Source organism: Manis javanica, chromosome 18 (genome assembly GCF_040802235.1).
Source record: "Manis javanica isolate MJ-LG chromosome 18, MJ_LKY, whole genome shotgun sequence".
NCBI lineage: Eukaryota > Metazoa > Chordata > Mammalia > Pholidota > Manidae > Manis > Manis javanica.
Window position 1 is genome coordinate 909,341 of NC_133173.1, and position 20,149 is coordinate 929,489.

The 20,149-nt window shown below is 45.3% G+C and overlaps 2 protein-coding genes across 8 annotated transcripts in view; one reads left to right on the forward strand and one right to left on the reverse strand.

Annotated features, from left to right (window-relative positions):
* BCL2A1 (BCL2 related protein A1) overlaps nucleotides 1-11,732 on the reverse strand; it is a 51,548-nt gene extending 39,816 nt beyond the window's left edge. Inside the window, exon 1 of the mRNA XM_073227074.1 lies at nucleotides 10,911-11,732. The gene's annotated coding sequence lies outside the window, so the exon portion shown is untranslated. The remainder of the gene's footprint in view (nucleotides 1-10,910) is intronic.
* The window catches only part of ZFAND6 (zinc finger AN1-type containing 6), a 55,309-nt gene continuing 46,857 nt past the window's right edge, over nucleotides 11,698-20,149 (forward strand). For 2 of the 7 annotated variants that reach the window (XM_037013565.2, XM_037013567.2), the window contains exon 1: nucleotides 11,975-12,185. The gene's annotated coding sequence lies outside the window, so the exon portion shown is untranslated. Of the gene's footprint in view, nucleotides 11,723-11,974; nucleotides 12,235-20,149 lie in introns of those variants that run through there. The other 5 variants (XM_073227073.1, XM_073227072.1, XM_073227069.1 and 2 more) reach the window with 4 other exon arrangements.

The window sequence follows — 20,149 nt, forward strand, 5'->3', positions numbered from 1 at the left end:
TGTCTAAATCCAAATAGTCAAAGCAATTTAAATGTTAATCTCATCAATAAAAACACCTTCACAGAAACGTCTAGAATAATGTTTGACCAACTACCGGAGCCCCATGGCCCGGCCACGCGGACACATCAAGTTAACCACCCCTGGCTGCTACAGAAAAGTGTACAGCTTGACACCAGAGCAACCTTGAGGGGATCACACATCCCCAGAGCTGAAGTTGTGTTGGCTGGAGCTGTGGGAGAACTTGGCAGAGTTGTTTCTGCCTTGCTCAAGGTGGGCATGACTGGGCATCAAGCACAGAACGAGCGCCCGCCATGCGGGGAAAGCAGTGGTGTGCTTCCAAGGCTCCATGGCTGCAGGGGGGGAGTCGATGCCAATCATTCTGACACCTGCTGGGCACAGCCCCTGGCCAAGGACGCAGGGTCACATAAGGCCCAGAGGTGACTCCCACCTGGGGCGCTGGCGTGAGAACAGGGGCTCCCATCCCACTCCCAGCGTGGCGTCCTTGGCATCATAATCTATCTGGGATTTCCCAGGATACAGAACGTCAGGAGCTAGAACGGGGGAACCTGTCCCTGGCACACTCAGATGAACTGGTCACCCCGTGCCACCGCCTCAGGGTGTCCGACGTCAGCCTCCCCAGCAGGATGGGCCCACCAGGGCCTGGGGGCGAGGAGGGCATCTCCCGGAGTCAGTACTGTGTGCACCGTCCGACCTCAAGGGAAGAGGTCGTGCAACGGGCTCCTGGGCTACAGCCACCAGCAGCGAACGTCTCCGCTGGCCCCCAAGCGCCTCCATCTCCTAAGTGATGACCCCTGAGCACACAACTGCATTATTAAAACCATGAAGAAAATTAAGCTTTCTCCAACACCAGAATAATAATCATTCATAACAGTAAACATGGATCATTCAAAGAAGAAAAATGTTTAACATCCAAATGTCCACCAACTCTAGTTTTTTCTACAGTTTGTTCCACGTTCAAAGTTTCTGCTTTCACCAACCAGTGATCACACAGCCTTATTAGGTTTTTCCTTTTTGAATCTTTTGGGTTTTTGCAAACTTTTTTTCAGATTATAAAATACAAGGTCATTGGTGAAAATAAGAAAAACACATGGGAAAAAAGCCAATAGTAAGAATCATAATCCTATTATTCATTAATCAGAGAAAACTATTAACATTCGTGGTATATAATATTCCCATCTATTTTCCTAGGCATGCATACATGCATACACACATGTGAGTACATGTAATTCATACATTGTTCATATATAATTTAGTTTTCAATATAAAATATTCATTTTAGAAAATGCAAACACTTCAGAAGTAAGTTTCCTCCTACCACTCAAACCCATCCATTAGAGATAGTAAATGCTATTTTCAATTAGGTATCTATCTTTTCAGGCATTCATTTTACTTATATGTATAATGTTATCTGTATTTTTAGCACAAATGGGATCCTATAGTGCTGTTCTGTGACTTGCCCTTTGCACTTAATACTTTATTGGCACATTTTCAATAATCTTGAATATATTCAAGAATATAGTCTCACATTCTCCCCTGCTCTGCTCGCCTTTCACAGGTACTTACAGTCTGCAAACTGAAATATCCCACTGAATATCTGCAGGTGTTGAAACTTGTTCTGGCATTTTTTTGTCATTTCTGATTTTAACCTGCTTTAAATCACATGAGCAGTATGTGTGTACATTCACATTGTAAAAACTTAAAGTATAAAGGGAAAAAGGTGCAATTTCAGCCTGCCTTCCTTGCTTCGCCACCCATGTTCCCGGAAAGTAACACCACTGGAGACAGTCTCTTTTCCAGGTGCCAACATACATGTACCTATTTACTTAACCAGAATCACACTATGCCCACTGCCCAGCAGCTTGCTTCTGCCACACATGGACATCACAGGGGTCTCTCTCTGTGTTTCTCTGGGTCTATCTACCTATCTTACTACCTATCTATCTATATGCAGCTGACTGCTATTAGAAACTTCTTTATTCACACTTTTTTGTGTATTTCTGTAAGCTGGACACTAAAAGCGTGGCCAGTAGGATGGGGTGGGTGCATTTTCCACTCTGAAAGCTACCGCACTCTGGCATTCTCGAGCCCCACATCGAATGACTCGAGTCCCTGGTTCACTGTGTCCTTTCCAGCTTCAAGTACTGTTAAAGAAATTTCCTAATGCTTGGAGGCAGGACATGTCCCCACTGCTGGTCCACTCTGCAGCCCTTGCTTAGGGCAGGCGAACCGTTCCAACTCCACTGCCAGTTAGGTTGTTTGGAGGGGCTTGCTGACTCTCTGTGGGTCCTTCCTCACCGATCTACTGCAAAAGCCCATCTTGTTTTAGCCATGATGGGATCAGTTAACTAGGTAATAGTTCTGTAACCTGCATTAGACAATTAGATAACAATATCTGATATGGATTAGGTAATTCGATAATATTGTAACTGCTGTTTACCGAGCATGTATTTTTGTGGGACACTGACACAGAGCTAATAAGCACTAATAAAAACTGTTTTCGTTTAGTCAACCTCATGAGGACATTATTATCTCCACTTCACAGATAAGGGATTGAAGCTCAGAGACCTTAACCAACCTGCCCCAGATCACGCACCTGGTAAGTGAAGGGGCCATGATTTGTGCCCTGCCCTCACAGGTTTTGCACAAGAGCCCCTTGTAACTTTAACACTTGGTGATTTGTTGACAAGCACATCCTGAGGGCCTCAGTGGGGCAACCATGTATCTACCTGGCACCCAGGCACTGGTGCAGCTGCCAAAGCTCGATGCCACAGTGCTGAGTGAAGGTTGTGCTCTGAGCTGATAAGAGTGGAAGGGAGAAAGCTGCTTTGGGCCCCAGATGAGCAGCAGATCGGAAAGGCCACATGGACAGGGGCTGTGGCTCTTGGCAGAAGAGTATCACCAGCCCTCTGCCACCCAAGAATCACCAAGAATAAACAGTGCAACCTCACAGTTCTCCCTCCCTCCCTCCTGGGCCCCTGCAGAGCTGTGGAGACGGCCCAGAGTCCCCATGCACCCACACCCAGCACCCCCTTACCAACATCTACCGTGTCCTTGTCACAATCAATGAGTCAACACCGATACACCAATATAACTGAAGTTCACACTTTACACAGACTTCCTTAGTTTTACTTAAGGTCCTTTATGGGTTCTAAGATCCCACCCACAATACCATGTCGCATTTAGATGTCACGTGTCCTCAGGCTTCTCTAGACAGTTTCTCTGACTCTCCCAAGCTTATTATAAGAGAGAAGATAAAAGAACACACACTCAGTCTATGATTTCAGGAGAAGGGAGGGAATCCTAATGAAGCTATTAGGAAGAAAGTGATTAAGATTAAGTATGTAAATCAATTGGAAGCTATAAAAAGAATTGATAAAGAATACAAGATGGTATATTTTAAAAATGATAGTAATACAGACGTTCCTTTGAACGTTTGTAGGCAAGGAGTGGGAGTAATTACCGTCAGAATGAAGAAAAGGGGTGCACGGTGGGTGAGACTTCTGTTTGGGGCACCGCGGTGTGGCTCGGGTGTCCCAAGGCTCCACGGGGGTCTCCCCGCCCTCGTGTGGTTCCCCATCAGGCCTCAGGCTTTCACCTCAGAATGCTAATTTTGTCATCAGATTCCTTTCTCATGGGCAGACTCACATTAGATAAGTGAAGACTGATGTATATATAAATCCAAGCACCAAATTTATAAATTAAAAATAAGAAATGTAACTCAGGCTAAAAAAATTGTATTCACTCACAACAAAGGAGGTCAGTTAGATAAATTGAGCATTTAATAATCAAAACAGCCTCATAGAGACTAGAGGAACATTCTTATAATAAAGATGCCTTTCCAGCTAGACCAGCGTATATGAAATCTAATTGCTGAAGCTGCCTATCCCCTTGGACAGAGTGGAGATGGTACGACCATGGATGTCATATCCGCCTCCGCTGTGTCTCTACCTCTACGGTGACCAGCCTCCCAGGCTTCTGGCTGACATGCTTGCTCCTGGCATCAGTGCACTGGAAAAGGCTGTTAGCTGTGGAAGGCCTGGGAGATGCTCTCTTGTTACGGAATCACGGACATAGGCTTGTGGCTCACAGGCAGGTACTAGGGGACATGGGGTTTCTCTAAACTAGACAGTAAACATTACACAGTTTACACAGTTTTCTGAGCTGAGAATCTACAGCCTTCAGCAGGCCCTCGAAGAGGCCCTCAAACTACACACAGTGCCTGCCTCCTTGAAGCATCAGCACCGAGATCCTCGTGAGTTGAGTGCAGCTGGATTCCTAGCAGGCTGTTTTACATCGAGTGTTTGGAGGCATTCGCAGTACAAGCATACAGACTCACGTATCTCAATGAAATAGACCATTTTCTATTAAAAACCTATTGTTAATATCGATAAAATGCTGAGCAAAAAACCTGATGGCACCAGTAAGTCAAGCAGAGACTGAGAAATTTACTAAGAATAATACTGGAAAATCAACCTCACAGATGAAAATGCGAACTTGCAGAGTTGCTGATGGGGTCCCTGCATCTGGTTGTCTCCAAGCTGGTCCAGCTTGGGGCCTGGAGAGGAGGGGGTGCTGGCTCGCGGGGGCCCTTAGACCTGCCACCTCCTGGCTGCTGCTGGTGGGGGGTGTTCCTCCAGCCCCCAGCAGACCTCCCAGCTCTTCCCCTCTGGGCAGAGAACCACTGCTGGGGAGAAAGCAAGCATGGGGGAGACCCCAGGACACTGACTGCGGTGGCCACACAGCACAGACCCCTCTGCTGAAACGGCTGCCCTTCGGGGTGAGTATCCCACAGCCTGAGCCAGTCACCTGGACTCAGCCTAGAAGGCGGGTTTGGGAGAAGCACCTTCACCACAGGTGGGATGGCTGTTTTCAACGATTTAAGGTGAGCCCGTGGCACCTGCTGAACTGGGCTATGCCAAGCGGATACGGAGGGAAAATACAAAATAAAATATCGGCAGATGAAATTAAACAGCATAATGAAAGAAAAGCTCACCACAGCTGTGTTGTTAAATGAGAAAAATTCAACGTAAAAATTCAAATCTATTAATATACTATTTATAACAAAGGATCAAACAGCAAAACAATCTTAGAAAGTATCCTCCTAGATGGGAAACATCAATCACGCAATTCAACAGCCATTTCTGATAAAAACTAAGTATAAAAATTAAAATCCTCAGCATCAGCTTTTAAAAAAGTGTTTATTTCAAATAAATCAGGATTTGCAAGAAACTAATCCAGAGTGTCAAAATTCTGGCTACAGCAATAAGATATAAAACAGAAAGTAGATAAATTGGAAAGAAAGAGGGAAAATACTATTTTGATTAAAAAAAGCAAATCAATTGAAAAATTATTAGACTATTTTAAAAGATTAGTTATAAATTAGATATACAGAATTAAGTAGTATTATAACATATATCAATGGCCAATTTGAAAATATGAGAAAATAATTTTATGCACTGTGTCAACAAACTGTAATTATTGACAAGAAATACTATGATCATGTGCATTTCTTTTTAATATTTTACTAAGTGATATAAAATAAAAGAAACAAAATATAATTGAGTTTTTTTTTAAGCGGAATACATGAAAAACTCCAGTGGATTTCTTGATGGGCCATGCAAATTCTGCGAAAATACACATTTCTCTCCCGGCTTCCCCAAATGTTTTAGACACATGTAATCCCAATTAAAATCTTGGCAAGATAGTTCTTGAAAATTGGCAAAATTATTCTAAAGTTAACCTGAAGGCATAAACAGATCAGAATTTCAAATAGAATTCAGAAAAGAGAGCAACAGGTAGCTCCAGCCAATGCTAAAACTAATTAAAAGTGATGGGATTAAAGTATCATGGGTCTACGAAAATAAACACAATGCTGATGCAGAATAACAGATTTAGTGAAAAAGCATATTATGTACAGAAAGTTCATACTGGCAGAGGCCTCGAACACAACCACAAAGAGAGGCAGGACTGGAAATTTTGTTATAATTGGTCAGAGATTTGGAAATGGACAAATTTACATGCTCATCTCATACTAGTATTTAAAAAAAAACATCAAACTTCAGAAAAACAACATTCCGGTCTAATTAGAGAGGAGGCAAACATACAGACTGATACATTTCAACTTAACATAAGCTTTATTGCAGAGGGAGGAATAAGGTGTGTGAAAGCACTGAAGGGAGCAGTTCTAATTTTCTCTATAGGAGTAAAGAAAACCTTCACCAAGGAGCAAGTGTTTATACTGGGTTTTGAGGTCTGAGCAGGAGTTTGGTTGCGGGTAAGTAGAGTACTCGTCCGAGGGTAAAGTCATGAAAAGGGCTGGCAACTGCATGTAAGGAATTCAAGGCGAGGGCGGAAGCACGCCTGGGATTCGAGGGAGCTGCCTGCCTCCCTGAGCACCCTCCTCAAGTGGGAACTCTTTCAGCAGTTTGAAGACATTATGTCAATGTGATGGGAGTCAGACTGGTGGTTCTTAGAGTGTGATCCATGGACCCTGGGGGGGGGGGGTCCCTGAAACCCCCTGAGGGCATCGCTGAGGCCAAAACTATTATACTACTAGGTCATTTGCTCACCAGTGTACACTGGAATTTTCCAGAGCCTACATGGGGTTTGTTGGACTATGAGTACAAGGAGGTCCTTAGACCAAAGAGTGTGAGAATCTTCGGGCTGGACTCATGGAAAGTCATTAGCAGACCCCTACAAACACAGATCTCTGAGAAGGTTTCTGAGAGTCCTTGCTCCCAAGCAGCTCCTTGGCTCCGGGCTGGCCCTCCCCGTCCCTGGCCAGGGGCCAGTCCCTACTCCGGTTCGCAGTAGGCAGGCCCTTGGAGACTGTTTAAAAGGCAGGCTGCTGTGTGGATTAGCACGGCCACAAATAATTGGCAAGCTCCTTGCTTACAAAAGTACAATCTATTTCCCTACCTTTGAATCTGGGTCAGTCTGTGACCTTCCTGATTAACAAAATATGGCTGGAGCCCCTGTATACCAAGCCTTCCGGCTCTGAAAGACCATGTGGAATGAGAGACCCAGTCAAACAGGCATCGCAGCAGAACTGTTCCCTTCCTCGGGAAAGGGCATAGGCCAGACCCACACAACCAGGAGAAAGAGCAAATCATGTTCAAGCCACTACACGGGGGATGTCTCTTACAGAGCAATAGGTCTCTGCTAGAGCGGGGACCATATGCCTAGCCTCTAACACGGTTTCTATTGTATCTCCTGTAAACACTCCCGGCGCTCTCCGCATGACTGGCACAGGGCTGGCGGTTCCCTGGTGGGGGAGCTGCCCTGTACTGCAGAAGCCCAGCAGCAGCCCTAGTACTCAGGGGACAGCTGGACACCCAGCCCCCACCTGAAACCACCAAACTGTCTCCAGCCATTGGCAATTGCCCCTGGGGGACAAAAATCACCCCTGGTTTAGAAACACTGTACGAGGCAAAACTTGGGAAGAAAAACCACCTGGGGGCTTATTAAGAAGAGATGCCTAGGCTTGTCTCCTGCAGAGTCTGACACACTGTGTTTGGCCTAGGGACCTGCAACCTGGATTGTTCTTAATGCTCCAGGCATTCCTCCTGGAGGAGTTTGTGAGCTGTCCCAGGAGGGATGGGAAGCTGATGGGGGTTTGACAGGCTCAATCTGTGTTTCAGGAAGATCCTTCTAGAAGCAGCTGGAGACCAACTGGGTGGGGTGTCCAGGGTGTAAAGGCAATGGGAGTTGGAGGCTTCTGCTCACATGCAGGTGAGAAAAGGGTGGCACAAGGCGGGGGTGGGGGTGGGGGTGGTGGAGTGGGGAGGTACATTTCAGAGATATTCCTGGGGCAGAATCAGTGAAATCTGTGACTTAACTGGATGTTGGAGAGAGGAGGAGGAGGCAAAATTAAAGACTTTAATGCTTCAAATAGTATCATCATCAAGCAAATGAGAAGACAAAGCACAAATGGGAGAAAATACTTGCAAATTATTACCTGATAAGGGACTTGTATTGAGAATATGTAAAGAACTCTTACAAAAATGAAGATAAGTAACCCAATTAAAAAATGAGCAAAGGATCTGGATAGTTTCTTAGTATTTCTTTAAAGACACACCAATGGCCAACAGGCACATACAAAGATGCTCAACACCATCAGCCAGGAGGGAAATGCAAATCAAAACCTTGATGAGATACCACTTCATACACTTTAGGGTGGCTAAAATCCAGAAGACAGATTATAACAGTGTTTTCAAAGATATGGAGAAATTTCCATCATTGCTGACAAAATGTAAAATAGTGGATCCCCTTTGGAAAACAGTCTAGCAGTTCCTCAAAGAGTTGAAAAGAGAGTTTATATTGGTGAGATCTCCCTACAGAATAGAGTAAGAATATGGCTGTCCTTATTAAAAAAATAGCTGGGATAAATCTAGAATCCTGTACTTATGTCTAAAAACATAGCAGTATAATTATAGAGAGGAGATAGGACTTCATCAGACTGAATAAAAAATGTTAGGGGGTTTCCTCAACTCAATTATGACCCTGTAATTCTATTCCTAGGTATAAACTCAGGAGAAATGAAAGCATACGTTCCCCACAAAAATGTGCACACCAATGTCCACAGAAGCACTGTTCCTAAGAGGCGAAAGGTGGAAGCAACCCAAATGGCCAACAACTGATGAGCGGATAAGTTAAAATGTGGTCTAGCCATACAATGAAGTATTTTTGAGCCATAAAAAGACATACTGATACAACACGGAGGAACCTTGAAAACCTTGCGCTAAGCAAAAGCCAGTCACGATGACCACAGATCCAGACTGTATAACTCCATATATACGGGTGTCTAGAACAAGCAGATCTACGGACACAAAACAGATTCATGGGTGTGCAGGGCTGGAAGGGGCAGCTGGGGAAAGGACTGACTCTGAACGGGTGTGGCGATCTCACTGGGGTGATCAAATGCTCTAAAACTGCAGTGATATTAGCACAACCCTGCGAACATACTAAAAACTATTGAATTGTACCCTTTCAATGGATGTATTATGTGGCATGTGTATTAAATCTTCATAAAACCATTAAAAAAATGTTTTATAGGAAAAAAAGGAAAATGACGAGGTTCTAGCTTTAATAAATGGAAACACGGTGTCAGCATCAGCCAGAACCATCCCGCTTCTCCCGGCCTCCTTGTCACCACTGTCCCTCGTGCCCTTCTCCCAGGGCTCCCTACTACCCCTGCTGCCCTCTAAGTCTGCTCTCAGCTCACGCCTTTTAAAATCTAAGATCATGTTACTTTTCTGCTCCAAACTGCCCACTGGCACCTCCTCTCACTGGCAGGAAAAGGCCAAGTACCTCCAGCCCCCCACAGGCCCTCCTGGTCTCCCCTGCTCACGTGCCCCCTAGCCTGCTTCTTCCCGCTCCTGCCCTTAAGCCTGCACCCCAGCAGTTCTCTCGTCCCGGGTTCCTACGACCACAACCTCCCCTCCTCCCTGAGGTCTTCTCCCGCAGCCTGCTCCACTGTTTCCTCCGTCTTCCCCGCTTACTATCTTCTCACCAGCACACTGACACTGGTTTTATTTGTAGCCCCATTAGAATGGCACAGCTGTAAAGGAAAGGGTCAGTTTCCCAAACTCAAAGAAAATTGAGACCCAGGGAGGTTACGGGTTTTGCGCCAAAATTGAGACCCAGGGAGGTTACGGGTTTTGCGCAATGTCACTGAGCCATACACACGAGTAGGGACCCGCAGTAATTTCCAAATAGTTCCACCACCCAAAGACAAGAGGACAGTGACCTACAAGCACCCCAGGCTGCAAAACTATCCCCAGGGCAGGCAGAATCCCCACCAACTGTTGTTACCACCCACTGCTCCCTGCCTTCTTGGAGCTCTTACAGTTCCGTAACAGCTGCCCACTTCCCATGGGGGAAGCCAACTACTCCCCTGGGCTCTGAAGATCTCTAATAACTGACCCCCAAACCAGCTGCAGTCTCCATTATCACCTGGTCTCCACACTCTTGGAGAGGGTATCCTTGGGCAAAACCCTGTTTTGTTGGTTTAGCCCACAGGTCCTAGGAACGTTTTTAAATTAAATTTGACCTTTTTTTTTTTTTGAGAGGGCATCTCTCATATTTATTGATCAAATGCTTGTTAACAACAATAAAATTCTGTATAGGGGACTCAATGCACAATCATTAATCAACCCCAAGCCTAATTCTCAACAGTCTCCAATCTTCTGAAACATAATGAACAAGTTCTTACATGCTGAACAGTACAAGGGCAGGCATCACAGAAACTTTCGGTTTTGATCACGCATCATGAACTATAAACAATCAGGTCAAATATGAATATTCGTTTGATTTTTATACTTGATTTATAAGTGAATCCCACATTTCTCCCTTATTATTATTATTATTATTTTTAATAAAATGCTGAAGTGGTAGGTAGATGCAAGATAAAGGTAGAAAACATAGTTTAGTGCTGTAAGAGAGCAAATGTAGATGATCAGGTGTGTGCCTGTAGACTAAGTGTTAATCCAAGCTAGACAAGGGCAACAAGACATCCACGGATGCAGATTTCTCTCAAAACAGGGGGGGTGAGGTTCTAAGCTTCACCACTGTTCCCCAATTTCTCACCTGATGGCCCCCCTGCAACTGTGCCTGTCTTAGGTTGTTCCTCCCTTGAGGAATCTCACCCGTCTCTGGCTAACCAGTCATCTTCCGGGGCCATACAGGGAAATGTAAAGTTGGCAAGTGAGAGAAGCAATATTGTTTGAAAAGGTTAGCTTGTTACTTCTTTGCAGATTTATACCCTTAAACTTGACCTTTTAAAAGCACATTTTGAATGCCTGAATGCCTGTAGGCCCTGGGCCAGCACCCCGGCTCCCCACCGCCCCCACCCCGTACACTGGGCTCCCCGTTACCGAGGCTGTGCTTACCTCGCTCCTGGAGCCACGAGGAGGCGCAGGTCGTACCTGCTCTCCCACCGGGCACCCCTCGCGGCCTCCTCGGGGGGTGGGCGCAGGACGGCGGTCTTCGGGGACCCGGCGTGCCTGAGGCCTGGGCACCTTCAGGGCCAGAAGCCAACGGCCGTCGCTCCCCCCGGCCGCCTTCTGGCCTGTGTCTTCTCTGCAGGTAACCACGTCTTGTACCCGAGGCTCATGTGCGAAATACTTGACCTTTGCCCTCAGAGTCCCGTCAAAATCTTTCCCCCGGGTCACCCGACTACAGTGAGGTCGGTGAGTCTCGCTTCAAGCATAAACTTTATAGGGCACCACAGGCCCCGGAATCAAGATAAATAACTTCAATACAGCACTTTTTAAACATCTAAGTGCAAAAGATTCATGAGCAAAGCCCCTCACACTGAGGCTCGGCCCGCCGCTCCCTCCGGCCTCATCCGCACCGTTACTCGCCGCCCTACTCCCGGGCCCGCACGTGGGCTCAGGCGCCAGCTGCCCGACCTGGGGGACACGCTCCCTGTCCTCGGGAGCGCGCCGCGCGGTGGGCCCACGCGTGCACGCGCTCCTGCCGTCTGGCCTCCCTTGCCAAGCCCGGACTCGGGGCCCAGAGCCCGGGCTCTGCGCCTGCAAAGATGGGGCGCACGGGGTGCGCATGGGGAGCCCCGGATGCCTCCGGACACGGATGGCAGCTGGGGCGCAGCTTCTTCCGGCGCCCCGACCCGGGACAGGAACACGCCTCTGCCCGCGATGCAGCACAGGACCGGACCTGACCTCGGACTTTCGGATTCCCGGTGGGTCCCCGGAACCCTGCAATCCCGCAGCGGCTGAGAGACCGCCGAGGGGGGGCGGAGGGCAGAAGCAGAGGGAAGGGGGCAGGGGGCAGGGGACGGAGGGCGGAGGCGGCGCAGGCGGCGCAGGCGCAGGGGCGGCCCTCGCTGGGCCCCGCCTCTTCCGCTCCGGCCAATTGCCGTGCGCTCCGAGCCACGGCCCCGCCCCTCGACGGGCGGCTCCGCCCTCGCCTTAATAATTAGCTGCGGGTGGGGTGCCGCGTCAGCGCGCGGCGCCAGCCAATCGGCCGCGTGCGTCCGCCGTCGCGTCACGGGCCGAACAACCAAACAGAAAAGTTTAATAAACAGCGGACGGGGGCCGGCGGCGGTGGGGACGGAGCGAGCAGGGCGCGGCGGCCTCACCTGTCCCCACTCACCGGTGGCGACCGGCGGCGGCAGCGCGTCAGGCGGGGAGAGCCGCCGCCAGGTGAGCAGCGCCGCGGCCGCGCGGGGAGCCGGAAGCGGGGCCGCCGCAGGTGGGGCGCGGGGCCGGCGGGCGGGGGAGGGGCGCCGGCGGCCGAGGGCCCGGGGCGGTTGGCGGGGGCGGGCCCGCGGGCGCCCAGCCGGGCCCCTCCGCGTTTCCGTCGGGAGGGAGGCCCGCGAGCCCGGCCCGCGGCGGCGCAGGTGTCCGCCGGCCTCCCGGAGCCCTGGCGCGCCGGACGGGGGCCCGCGGGGCGGCGGCGCGCGGCGCGCGGGGGAGAGTCGCACCGCCCTCCCTTCACAGGCGGACTCCGGTGCTTTTAACGTGAATGCCGGAAACTTTGAAGGCTGCTTACGGAATAAGGTGCAGGGCGCCCGCTGAGCTGCTCGGGGTCCAGGGCTTCGGGACAGCGCCGTCTGGAAAACACGTACTTTTAAATTTCCCAAATGGGTTGCCTTTTAATTCTTTCCTTTCACGCTGTAAGCCGAGGTCCGGAGGGAGGCTCGGCTTGGTGGAGCGACGACAGACGGCGGCCGCAGCTCGTCCCGTCTCCTACCCTCTGCGGTTCATCGTCAGTGACCGCGAGAAAGCCATTTTTAAAAAGCAAAAGAAAGTATCCGAAAAATGTGTCTAATACCACAAAAGAATGCATAACCCAGTATAAAGAGATAAAACGCGGAAAAAACTCGTGAGTGCGCGCGAACCCGCAGCTGGCACATCACATCCGCCCCGGAGTTTGGGTCCTGAGCCCCTGCCTCCCTTTGCCGACGGCGTCATTCCGGGCCAGCGGGGTTGTCGCCACCTTGTCTTCTTAAAAAATAGTTGTATCTGTGTGTTAAGCGTGTTTCGTTTGCTTTTCTTTTTAGCTTAAAAGAAATAGTGTGACTGCAGTTAATTCATTTCATCGCTAATGTGTTAGTCTTCCGTAACTCACGGGCATTTAGGTGCTCTTATGATTGTTTTGCTATCAGCACCTGCGCTCTCTGAACACGTCTTGTTTCCTGGCTCCTAGTGCACAAGCAATGGCAGGAGCTTTCCTAGTGCATTCGAAGTTTTAGGTAGTCTGGAGTAAAATAGGTTGAAGTACTAGAAATAAAAGGAATGAAAAACTTTAGGGCTCTCTCATTTTTTTTTTTTTTTTTTTTTTTTTTTTTTTTTTTTTTTTTTACATGGTGAACGAATTCTTACATAGTGAATAAATTCTTACATGGTGAACAGTACAAGGGCAGTCATCACAGAAACTTTCGGTTTTGATCATGCAATATGACCTATAAACCATCAGGTCAAATATGAATATTCATTTGATTTTTGTACTTGATTTATATGTTGATCCCACATTTCTCCTATTATTATTATTATTTTTATTTTTAATAAAATGCTGAAGTGGTAGGTAGATGCAAGATAAAGGTAGAAAACATAGTTTAGTGCTGTAAGAAGGCAAATGTAGATGATCAGATGATCAGGTGTGTGCCTATGGACTAAGTATTAATCCAGGCTAGACAAGGGCAGCAAAACATCCACGGATGCAGAAGATTTCTCTCAAAACAGGGGGGGTGAGGTTCTGAGCCTCACCTCTGTTGATCCCCAAATTCTCACCTGATGGCCCCCCTGCGACTGTGCCTGTCTTAGGTTGTTCCTCCCTTGAGGAATCTTACCCGTCTCTGGCTAACCAGTCATCTTCCGGGGCCATACAGGGAAATGTAAAGTTGGTAAGTGAAAGAGAAGCCATATTGTTTGCAAAGGTTAGCTTTTTACTTCTTTGCAGATTTATGCCCTGTGGCTTCTATGCCCAGCACTTGTCTCGAGGTATCTTTACCACCTGGAGGAATTATGATACTCGGTAAATTCGATATGAGGCACGAATTCTATTTAAAGTTTGTAATTAGGAAGGAAGAAGAAAAGCTATAGATGTAGCATATGAAGGAAACTTGGGAGGATTGATTATTTCTTTGACATATCTTCTTGTAGAGTACCTTAAGTATGTATAGGTTTTAAACTACTAACTAATTTGCACACACATATTGACATAATAGGAATACGGTGACATAAACAAAGCAAATCTATAATTACCAGCCATCTCCAGTGAAGCCAAGAAAACCATTTAGGCACCCTAGGCATTTGTGAAAATTTATCTATGATATGATGGATATTTTCCAACTGTACTTGAACCATTAGACAAATTAAAGCAGCCCATTTCTGGGATCTGTTCACATCCCATATGTTCTTTTAACCATAGATAGTCTATAGTCATGAGATTTTGGGGTGCTACAACTTGCACCCCTCCCAACTCCTGGTTGAGTTCCAACAGTACAGATCCGGTCAAATTCGTTGTCTCACTGTATGCACATGCCAGCCTAGACATCTCCCTCCTCCTTCTCATGGCAAGTCCAGGAGATGGTGGGCTGGATGCAGCCACAACCGCAGCATCGTCCGGATCCCTGTGGAGGCTTTTTGATGATCATCCCCCGGCACGAGTCCTCCAGAGAGTGCTGATGCCGGAAGCTCCTCCTCATATCGTATCTTAGTTCATTTTCTGGGTATCCAAGCTAGGCCTTGATCTTCTGCGTAGAAACAAACAGACCCTTTGCCCACACTTTGACATGCCCTCTATACCACTGTGCAGAACTCATTGGAGGTCAGCACACAGTAACTGCTTTTTTTTTTTTTTTTTTTAATTAAGAGAAAGGAATATTATCAGAAAAGAGTACCTCCATAGCTGATCATCTGACACCCTTTAAGTGATCAACATTAAGGATATTTAAAGCATGCGTTGATCTTTGATTTACCAATAGTTTTATCCTGTTAAGGAGTAATCCCCCTTTTCTTTCTTTCTTTCTTTTTTTTTTTTTTTTAAATTTTTAATCTACACTTACCTGAAGAATACTATGTTTACTATGCTCTCCCCTATATCAGGTCCCCCCTAACAACCACATTACGGTTACTGTCCATCAGCTTAGCAAAATGTTGTAGAGTCACTACTTGTCCTCTCTGTGTTGTGCAGCCCACCCTCCCCTTTCTCCCTCCCCCCCATGCATGCTAATCTTAATACCCCCCTTCTTCTTCCCCCCCCTTATCCCTCCCTGCCCACCCATCCTCCCCAGTTCCTTTCCCTTTGGTACCTGTTAGTCCATTTTTGGGTTCTGTAATTCTGCTGCTGTTTTGTTCCTTCAGTTTTTCCTTTGTTCCTATACTCCTCAGATGAGTGAAATCATTTGGTATTTCTCTTTCTCCGCTTGGCTTATTTCACTGAGCATAATACTCTCCAGCTCCATCCATGTTGCTGCAAATGGTTGGATTTTTCCACTTCTTATGGCTGAGTAGTATTCCATTGTGTATATGTACCACATCTTCTTTATCCATTCATCTACAGATGGACATTTAGGTTGCTTCCAATTCTTGGCTATTGTAAATAGTGCTGCGATAAACATAGGAGTGCATCTGTCTTTCTCAAACTTGATTGCTGCGTTCTTAGGGTAAATTCCTAGGAGTGGAATTCCTGGGTCAAATGGTAGGTCTGTTTTGAGCATTTTGATGCACCTCCATACTGCTTTCCACAATGGTTGAACTAATTTACATTCCCACCAGCAGTGTAGGAGGGTTCCCCTTTCTCCACAGCCTCGCCAACATTTGTTGTTGTTTGTCTTTTGGATGGCAGCTATCCTTACTGGTGTGAGGTGATACCTCATTGTAGTTTTAATTTGCATTTCTCTGATAATTAGCGATGTGGAGCATCTTTTCATGTGTCTCTTGGCCATCTGTATTTCTTTTTTGGAGAACTGTCTGTTCAGTTCCTCTGCCCATTTTTTAATTGGGTTATTTGTTTTTTGTTTGTTGAGGCGTGTGAGCTCTTTATATATTCTGGACGTCAAGCCTTTATCAGATCTGTCATTTTCAAATATATTCTCCCATACTGTAGGGTTCCTTTTTGTTCTATTGATGGTGTCTTTCGCTGTACAGAAGCTTTTCAGCTTAATGTAGTCCCACTTGCTCATTTTTGCTGTTGTTTTCCTTGCCCGGGGAGATATGTTCAAGAAGAGATCACTCATGTTTATGTCTAAGAGGTTTTTGCCTATGTTTTTTTCCAAGAGTTTAATGGTTTCGTGACTTACATTCAGGTCTTTGATCCATTTTGAGTTTACCTTTGTATATGGGGTTAGACAATGGTCCAGTTTCATTCTCCTACATGTAGCTGTCCAGTTTTGCCAGCACCATCTGTTGAAGAGACTGTCATTTTGCCATTGTATGTCCATGGCTCCTTTATCAAATATTAATTGACCATATATGTTTGGGTTAATTTCTGGGGTCTCTAATCTGTTCCACTGGTCTGTGGCTCTGTTCTTGTGCCAGTACCAAATTGTCTTGATTACTATGGCTTTGTAGTAGAGCTTGAAGTTGGGGAGTGAGATCCCCCCTACTTTATTCTTCTTTTTCAGGATTGCTTTGGCTATTCGGGGTCTTTGGTGTTTCCATATGAATTTTTGAATTATTTGTTCCAATTCATTGAAGAATGTTGCTGGTAATTTGAGAGGGATTGCATCAAATTTGTATATTGCTTTTGGCAGGATGGCCATTTTGACGATATTAATTCTTCCTAGCCATGAGCATGGGATGAGTTTCCATTTATTAGTGTCCCCTTTAATTTCTCTTAAGAGTGACTTGTAGTTTTCAGAGTATAAGTCTTTCACTTCCTTGGTTAGGTTTATTCCTAGGTATTTTATTCTTTTTGATGCAATGGTGAATGGAATTGTTTTCCTGATTTCTCTTTCTATTGATTCGTTGTTAGTGTATAGGAAAGCTACAGATTTCTGTGTGTTGATTTTGTATCCTGCAACTTTGCTGTATTCCGATATCAGTTCTAGTAGTTTTGGAGTGGAGTCTTTAGGGTTTTTTATGTACAGTATCATATCATCTGCAAATAGTGACAGTTTAACTTCTTCTTTACCAATCTGGATTCCTTGTATTTCTTTGTTTTGTCTGATTGCCGTGGCTAGGACCTCCAGTACTATGTTAAATAACAGTGGGGAGAGTGGGCATCCCTGTCTGGTTCCTGATCTCAGTGGAAATGCTTTCAGCTTCTCGCTGTTCAGTATAATGCTGGCTGTGGGTTTATCATATATGGCCTTTATTATGTTGAGGTACTTGCCCTCTATTCCCATTTTGCTGAGAGTTTTTATCATGAATGGATGTTGAATTTTGTCAAATGCTTTTTCAGCATCTATGGAGATGATCATGTGGTTTTTGTCTTTCTTTTTGTTGATGTGGTGGATGATGTTGATGGATTTTCGAATGTTGTACCATCCTTGCATCCCTGGGATGAACCCCACTTGGTCATGGTGTATGATCCTTTTGATATACTGTTGAATTCTGTTTGCTAATATTTTATTGAGTATTTTTGCATCTACGTTCATCAGGGATATTGGTCTGTAATTTTCTTTTTTGGTAGGGTCTTTGCCTGGTTTTGGTATTAGGGTGATGTTGGCTTCATAGAATGAGTTTGGGAGTATTCCCTCTTCTTCTATTTTGTGGAACACTTTAAGGAGAATGGGTATTATGTCTTCTCTGTGTGTCTGATAAAATTCCGAGGTAAATCCGTCCGGCCCCGGGGTTTTGTTCTTGGGTAGTTTTTTGATTACTGTTTCAATTTCTTTGCTTGTAATTGGTTTGTTTAACTTTTGTGTTTCTTCCTTGGTCAGTCTTGGGAGGTTGTATTTTTCTAGGAAGTTGTCCATTTCTTCTAGGTTTTCCAGCTTGTTGGCATATAGGTTTTCATAGTAGTCTTTAATAATTCTTTGTATTTCTGTGGAGTCTGTCGTGATTTTTCCATTCTCATTTCTGATTATGTTGATTTGTGTTGACTCTCTTTTTCTCTTAATAAGTTGGGCTAGAGGCTTATCTATTTTGTTTATTTTCTCAAAGAACCAGCTCTTGGTTTCGTTGATTTTTGCTATTGTTTTATTCTTCTCAATTTTGTTTATTTCTTCTCTGATCTTTATTATGTCCCTCCTTCTGCTGACTTTAGGCCTCATTTGTTCTTCTTTTTCCAGTTTTAATAATTGTGATGTTAGACTATTCATTTGGGATTGTTCTTCCTTCTTCAAGTGTGCCTGGATTGCTATATACTTTCCTCTTAAGACTGCTTTCGCTGCATCCCACAGAAGTTGGGGCTTAGTGTTGTTGTTTTCATTTGTTTCTATATATTCCTTGATCTCTATTTTGATTTGTTCATTGATCCATTGATTATTTAGTAGCATGTTGTTAAGCCTCCATGTGTTTGTGAGCCTTTTTGTTTTCTTTGTAGAATTTATTTCTACTTTCATACCTTTGTGGTCTGAAAAATTGGTTGGTAGAATTTCAATATTGTGGAATTTACTGAGGCTCTTTTTGTGAGCTAGTATGTGGTCTATTCTAGAGAATGTTCCATGTGCACTTGAGAAGAATGTATATCCTGTTGCTTTTGGATGTAAAGTTCTATAGATGTCTATTAGGTCCATCTGTTCTAGTGTGTTGTTCAGTGCCTGTGTGTCTTTACTTATTTTCTGCCCGGTGGATCTATCCTTTGGGGTGAGTGGTGTGTTGAAGTCTCCTACAATGAATGCATTGCAGTCTATTTCCCTCTTTAGTTCTGTTAGTATTTGCTTCACATATGCTGGTGCTCCTGTATTGGGTGCATATATATTTAGAATGGTTATATCCTCTTGTTGGACTAAGCCCTTTATCATTATGTAGTGGCCTTCTTTATCTCTTGTTACTTTCTTTGTTTTGAAGTCTATTTTGTCTGATATTAGTACTGCAACCCCTGCTTTCTTCTCACTGTTGTTTGCCTGAAATATGTTTTTCCATCCCTTGACTTTTAGTCTATGCTTATCTTTGGGTTTAAGGTGAGTTTCTTGTAAGCAGCATATAGATGGGTCTTGCTTTTTTATCCATTCTATTACTCTATGTCTTTTGATTGGTGCATTAAGTCCATTTACATTTAGGGTGACTATTGAAAGATATGTACTTATTGCCATTGCAGGCTTTAGATTCGTGGTTACCAAAGGTTCAAGGTTAGCTTCTTTAGTATCTTACTGCCTAACTTAGCTCGCTTATTGAGCTGTTATATACACTGTCTGGAGAGTCTTTTCTTCTCTCCCTTCTTATTCCTCCTCCTCCCTTCTTCATATGTTGTGTGTTTTGTTCTGTGCTCTTTTTAGGGGTGCTCCCATCTAGAGCAGTCCCTGTAGGATGCCCTGTAGAGGTGGTTTGTGGGAAGCAAATTCCCTCAGCTTTTGCTTGTCTGGGAATTGTTTGATCCCATCATCATATTTAAATGATAGTCGTGCTGGATACAGTATCCTTGGTTCAAGGCCCTTCTGTTTCATTGCATTAAGTATATCATGCCATTCTCTTCTGGCCTGTAGGGTTTCTGTTGAGAAGTCTGATGTTAGCCTGATTGGTTTTCCTTTATAGGTGACCTTTTTCTCTCTAGCTGCCTTTAAAACTCTTTCCTTGTCCTTGATCCTTGCCATTTTAATTATTATGTGTCTTGGTGTTGTCCTCCTTGGATCCTTTCTGTTGGGGGTTCTGTATAATTCCATGGTCTGTTCGATTATTTCCTCCCCCAGTTTGGGGAAGTTTTCAGCAATTATTTCTTCAAAGACCCTTTCTATCCCTTTTCCTCTTTCTTCCTCTTCTGGTATCCCTATAATACGAATGTTTTTCCTTTTGTATTGGTCACATATTTCTCTTAGTGTTGTTTCATTCCTGGAGATCCTTTTATCTCTCTCTATGTCAGCTTCTATACGTTCCTGTTCTCTGGCTTCTATTCCTTCAATGGCCTCTTGCATCTTATCCATTCTGCTTATAAATCCTTCCAGGGATTGTTTCACTTCTGTGATCTCTTTCCTGACATCTGTGATCTCCTTCCGGACTTCATCCCACTGCTCTTGCATTTTTCTCTGCATCTCATCCCACTGCTCTTGCATTTTTCT